Genomic DNA, 6,263 nt, shown 5'->3' with positions numbered 1-6,263 from the left:
CTTCCAGCCACTAGAGAGAAGGCATTCACAGTTTTCCTAAGTAACATCACTTCCTTTTTGATAATTTCAATGTCCTGAGGAAAGTGTATAGGCAACTGGTTATCAATCATCTTAAGACAGACCCATATATTTCTTCAGATATTTCCTTCAACATGTTCCCCCTGAATTTTCTAACAATTTCATCACTTAGGGTGCTGACAACAGTATCGTGGTCTAGGGTTGGCCTTCTTTCCAATTCACCAATCTTGGTGGTCAACTTCTGAACTTCATCCGTCATATCTGCTAGTGGCTTCACAATTTCTGTTTTCAGAGCAGTCTGGACAGAAGTCACCAGATTTTCCTTCAATTCCTGGACTGGCACTTGGATATTTTCTGAATTTTTGTTTGTGGCCATTACCAGTTCATCCAACTTCTCGAAGACCATTTTCTCATTACCAGCAAAAACATTCATTTCTGACTTCATATTATTGGAAATTATGGACATGAAGTCAGAAACAACTTGAGAAGATGACTGAATGGATCTCTCCAAGTCTGCCACTTTATCAAAAAGGCCTTGGACCTCGGTGGAAGAAGAAGTGGAGAGACCACCTGAAGGATTTTCAGTTCTGGTGATGGAAGAAACTGGCAACACCCTTGGAATAATTTCGGATGCATTATGAGTTGCCAGATCTTCTTCAGGCTCAGTGGTTTGGAAAGGTGAAACTGAAGGATTTGTGGTTGAAATGATTGGTGGTGCAAAGATGGATTCTGGAGTTGGAGTTGGAGTTGTTGATTCTGGTGGTGGAGGTGGTGGCATATTAGATAGAATGGACTGGGTGAGTGACTCAATTGTATATACAACGTCATCACCCAGAAAATTCATATTAACGTCAACGTCATTTCCCTCGAACATTGGGGAATCTTCCATATCCCAATATGGGCCGGTCCCAACTGTCTAGTCATCCACTTGTACGTTTTCCACCATTTGATTTAAATCAATCTGAGCCTCATGCTCCAAATTTCCTTCCCTTTCAACATTAATATTCTCCTCAACAATCAATGACCCATCCTCATTCATTATATCACCTGCCGAAGAAGTTGAGACTGGAATAACTAGAGGTGAAGCTCCAGTCATCCCAGTTTGTGCTAGAGTTGTGTCAGAGATTTGGCTTTCATTGTTTTGTACAGACACGGACTCTATTGAGAGTTGGGTTGACTCTCTGTTCTCTTCACCACTTCCTCTTACAAGAATGTTGGAAGTGGTTGCTTGTAGGTTTCTTAGATTGACATCTCCAGAAACCTATTGGGAGGATTTTGGATGGCTGGCTTTGGTACTACGAGATGTGACCAAAACACCATCTCTCCTAAGACGTCGTGTTTTATTTCTTGGTCTAGTGGGGTTTGATGGAATATTAACATTTGTGTGTTGTGGGTCAGGAGCCACCTGGGTAATTGGTGTCACCCTTTCAACAATGAAGACTTCAATAGGTCCCTCATTATTTTGAGGCCTGCCTGAAGCCTCTCCTGACTCATCTGGTGATGATGCATTAGTTTCTTTTATTCTAAATTGATAAATCATAACAGAAGGAATATCAACCTCATTTGTTTTTTATGTTAGTTGGGTGAGGTCCCTTAAATATTCACAAACAGAAAAATGACTTGTATTTAGATCATATTCATCACCCAGGGATCTCTTAAAAATAATGGAAAGAAAACGAATGAATGGTATGAAGGCTTTTCTACCTTTTGCCTTCAGTCTTTCTACAAAATAATCAAAAAAGATCTGAGCAAAATCCACCCTGTACCCATGCCACAAGTAGTAAGCAATCTGGAGTTGTGTTTGATTTATTTGATCTAACCCTCCAGAACTGCCACCCAAACATTCAACTAAGTGGGTGAAAAAGTATCTCCATGAGTCTGTCAATTTACTCATGTATACTGTACCCTTTCTGAGCAACTGTCCAAGTTCATCAACCATTTCAGTATGGCCCATCAATCTACATACTTCCCTTGTATTAATGCCAGATGGAAGTGTGATGGCCAATTCATTTTCATCAAGATATGCCATTCCGAGAGCATCTCTGAGAGAGTCAACAGTGATAGAGAAAGCCTTGGTGCCTTGTTTGAGTGTATAGTAGATAGCTTCATCTTTTTCTACATACACGACAGTGTACCAAACTCACAAAGGTAATCATGGTACATCTTGCCCGGATTAAGAGTTAGCGCACCATAGAGACGACTACTGAGAAAGAAGGCATTCAGTCGTCCTATGGTGGAAGTGGCTTGATGACTGCTTGTAAGGTTAGCCATCCAGTTATTCATATTTATTCTGATAACTTTGGCCTCAAGATTGATGTGTTTGGCTTTCTTTACAGCGGCGACCAGTGTATACTCGGCGGCTAAGAGATTTTTAGGAGATGGTTTTGGAGCCATTAGTAGATGTAAAGATGAAACTGAAAAATTAGGATTACCGAAGGTCTGATGAATTTATGATGAGAGATGATGATGATTGGAAATTAAATGAAGAAAGAAATAAATGATGGAATTTTGAGAGATTTGGGAGTAAATGATTTTATGAAGTGAATGTAAATGATAGTGAAAACGGAAGTTATATAGGAGAGAGAAAATGAAATTCAAAACGATTAATTTGAAATAATTCAAAACAATTTTGATCGGTTTTGACATCCGTATTTAATGTTTCCCATCACCCATAAATGTGTGAAGGTTGACAGCCAACAAAAAAACTACCAATTTGCACTTTTTATCTTCCCAAGGTAACAAAACCCACTTATTATTTTGAAATGGCGTGCCACGTAGGATAAAAAAATAAATATCCATGAAAAGGTTTGCATATGTGGCACGCACTAGCATAAAGTAAACACATGTAATGACTGACAACCATGACTCAATTTAAATGCATCTGGAGGATGGCTGGTCACTTCAATAGCACTGATGGATTAGTTCAGTGAAGTATGCATTAAATGGTATACTGGAGGGACACTCCAGTAAAGTACCCTGGAGACCTCAAACATGTACAACAAAAACATAAAGATAAGTGAGAGGGACACATTTACAAGGCAACTGACGTCACCTCAAACACGCACGTCAACTATCTAAATATCAGTGAGAGGGACACATTTACAAAGTTCAAGTTGTATTTTCTAGAAAAGTTTCTCTAGTGGGAAAATAAATTAATAAACTCCCCCAAAAATTAAGAAATTTTAAGGACAAAAATTTGGTCCGAGTCTTCCCCCTGGAATGGTGATCCATAAATCTATTAATGCAAAGATAGTACACAAAGACGTTCGATAACCAAGCTGGTATAGATTTATAAATCTAGAATCAAAGAACCATGCCAGTGTCACAAGGCGTTCATAACAAGGTTCCAGATTATGGGTTCAACATTCCCAACTCACCAACAAGATATTGAAAAGTTTTCTCATCCAGTGGTTTAGTAAAAATGTCAGCGAATTGTTTGTCAGTTGGAATAAAATGGATTTCAATATCATTTTTCATAACATGATCACGAATGAAATGATACCGGACATCAATGTACTTTATCTTGGAGTGCATGACTGGATTGTTTGAGATAGCAATGGCACTGCTATTATCACAAAATATTGGCGTTTTCGAATATTTAACACCATAATCAAGCAACTGGTTCTTCATCCAGAGTATCTGAGCACAACTGGCTGCAGATACATACTCAGCTTCAGCAGTGGATAGTGAAACTGAAGTTTGCTTCTTACTTGTCCAGCTCACCAGTTTGCCACCAAGGAAATGACATCCACCAGCAGTGGATTTCCTGTCTATCTTACAACCTGCATGATCTAAATCTGAATAACCCATTAGATCCATACCTGAGCCCTTGGGGTACCAAAGGCCCAGACTGGGAGCACCCTTAAGGTACTTTAGTATGTGTTTAACAGCAGACATATGAGATTCTTTTGGATTAGACTGATATCTAACACAAAGACATGTTGCAAACATTATATCTGGTCTACTGGCAGTTAAATACGTCAGTAAATCTATCATGCCTCTATAGACAGTAGAGTTCACTAGTTTTCCATTAGGATCAGAATCCATGGTCAGTGGTGCAGAAATAGAAGTTGTCTTAGATGGTGAAGAATTCATATCAAGTTTTCTTAAAATATCCCTAACATATTTTTTCTGATTAATAAAAATACCATCACTGGTTTGTTTAATCTAGAGTCCTAGAAAATATGTTAATTCACCCATTAAACTCATTTCATATTCAGAGGACATGATTTTTGAAAATTTCTTACACATGTTTTCATTAGTAGAACCAAAAATAATATCATCAACATAAATTTGTACGAGCAGAATATTACCTTTTTCACGAAGAATAAAAAAGGTATTGTCAATTGCACCTCTTATGAAGCCATTTTTCAACAAGTGTTTAGTCAGAGTGTCATACCAGGCTCGTGGAGTTTGTCTGAGACCATATAATGCCTTGTCCAGACGATATACCCAGTGTGGATGCTTTTCATCAATAAAGCCTGGTAGTTGCTTGACATAAACTTCTTCTTTTAATTCGCCATTCAAAATGCACTCTTTACATCCATCTGGTAGACTCTGAACTTGTGATGAGCAGCAAATGCTAAGATCATTCTGATGGCTTTAAGTCTAGCCACTGGAGCAAATGATTCATCAAAATCAAGATCTGTCTAGACGTATCCTTGTGCTACCAATCTGGCCTTGTTTCTTACAACGTGGCCATTTTCATCTACCTTGTTCCTGAAGACCCATCTGGTTTCAATTGGTTCTATCTTGCCAACTGGAAATGGAACCAGATACCAAACTTTATTTCGTTCGAACTGGTGAAGCTCTTCTTGCATAGCAATCACCCAGCTTGGATATTCCATTGCCTCGTCAATCTTCTTCGGTTCTATCAGTGATAAAAAGCTGACATATAAACACTGTTCACTGGAGGCACATCTGGTCTGAACCCCTCTACTGGCGTCACCAATAATCTGATCGATTGGATGAGCTTTAGTCCATTTAGAGTATTGACCAGGATTGTTACGAACACAATATCAGTGCAAGAATTCAATTGATTTTCTGGAATAGGATCTTGCCAGACAACTTCAACGTCTTCATCAGGATCTGTAAGATCACGATTTGCATCATGAAATTCTTCATTTAAAGGCATTTTTTGAATTACTGTCTCAAAATCAATTGGAGCTGATACAGGAGGTGTAGTACGAACATCTGATCCAATAACAAGTTCAAAGGGTAGTTTGAAACTTATTGAAGGATAAAATGGAGTACTACTGGGAGATTTCTCAATTTGCACTGGTTCCAAGTCAGGATGACTGGAAACTTCTTCAGATGAATCTTTATCGTAGTTGATAGGATCTAATTCACAAAAGATAATTGGATTTTCTGGGGAAGAAATAAAGGTTGGTTTTTTTTTACTGATTGCTTCATTTGACTCATCGAATGTGACGTGTATTTATTCCTGGACTCTTTTCAGTCTCTTGTTATACACTCTGAAAGTTTTGCGAATGGCTGAATATCCTAAGAAATATCCTTCATCAGCTTTGGCATCAAATTTGCCAAACTGACTGGAGTTGTTCAGGATGTAAACTGGACATCCAAAAACGTGAAACTAACCAATATTTGGTTTTCTATTTCTTAACACTTTACAGGGTGTCTTCTTGTGTCGCTTCACGTACACTGAACGATTCTAGGTGTGGCAGGCAGTTGAAATTGCCTCAGCCCATAACATTTTTGGAAGACCAGATTCAGCAAGCATACTTCTGGAAACTTCTATCAACGTTCTGTTCTTTCTTTCTACAACTCCATTCTGCTCTGGAGTGTGTGCTGATGAGAAGTTATGAGAGATGTCAGTGTCAGTACATAATTTCTCTAGAGTTTCATTCTGGAATTCTTTCCCATTATCACTTCTTAACTGACACACCTTTCGCTTGTACTTGAGCTCAATTTGCTTGATAAGAGCGATGACTTCAACAGCAGTTTCACTTTTTGATCTAAGAAATATTACCCAACAAAATCTGGAGTATTCATCAACAACTACCAGGGTATATTTCTTTCCAGCATAATTTCTGGACAAATCTTCAGAGGGCTCCAGTCTTCTCGTCTAGAAAGAGTCCGGTAAATCTGGACCTAACAAATTTTAAACATGTATAATAAAGAAAAAATCCTTGTCTAATTGTTTGTAGCTCCTTCAGTATCCATGTTTTCATCTACTTATTGTTTCTTCTTTCCACATATCCTGTTGTTGTGACTCGTACCTCCAC

This window comes from Erigeron canadensis, chromosome 9, assembly GCF_010389155.1.
Source record: "Erigeron canadensis isolate Cc75 chromosome 9, C_canadensis_v1, whole genome shotgun sequence".
NCBI classification, from domain to species: Eukaryota; Viridiplantae; Streptophyta; class Magnoliopsida; order Asterales; family Asteraceae; genus Erigeron; species Erigeron canadensis.
Note: the sequence above shows the minus strand (reverse complement) of the source record.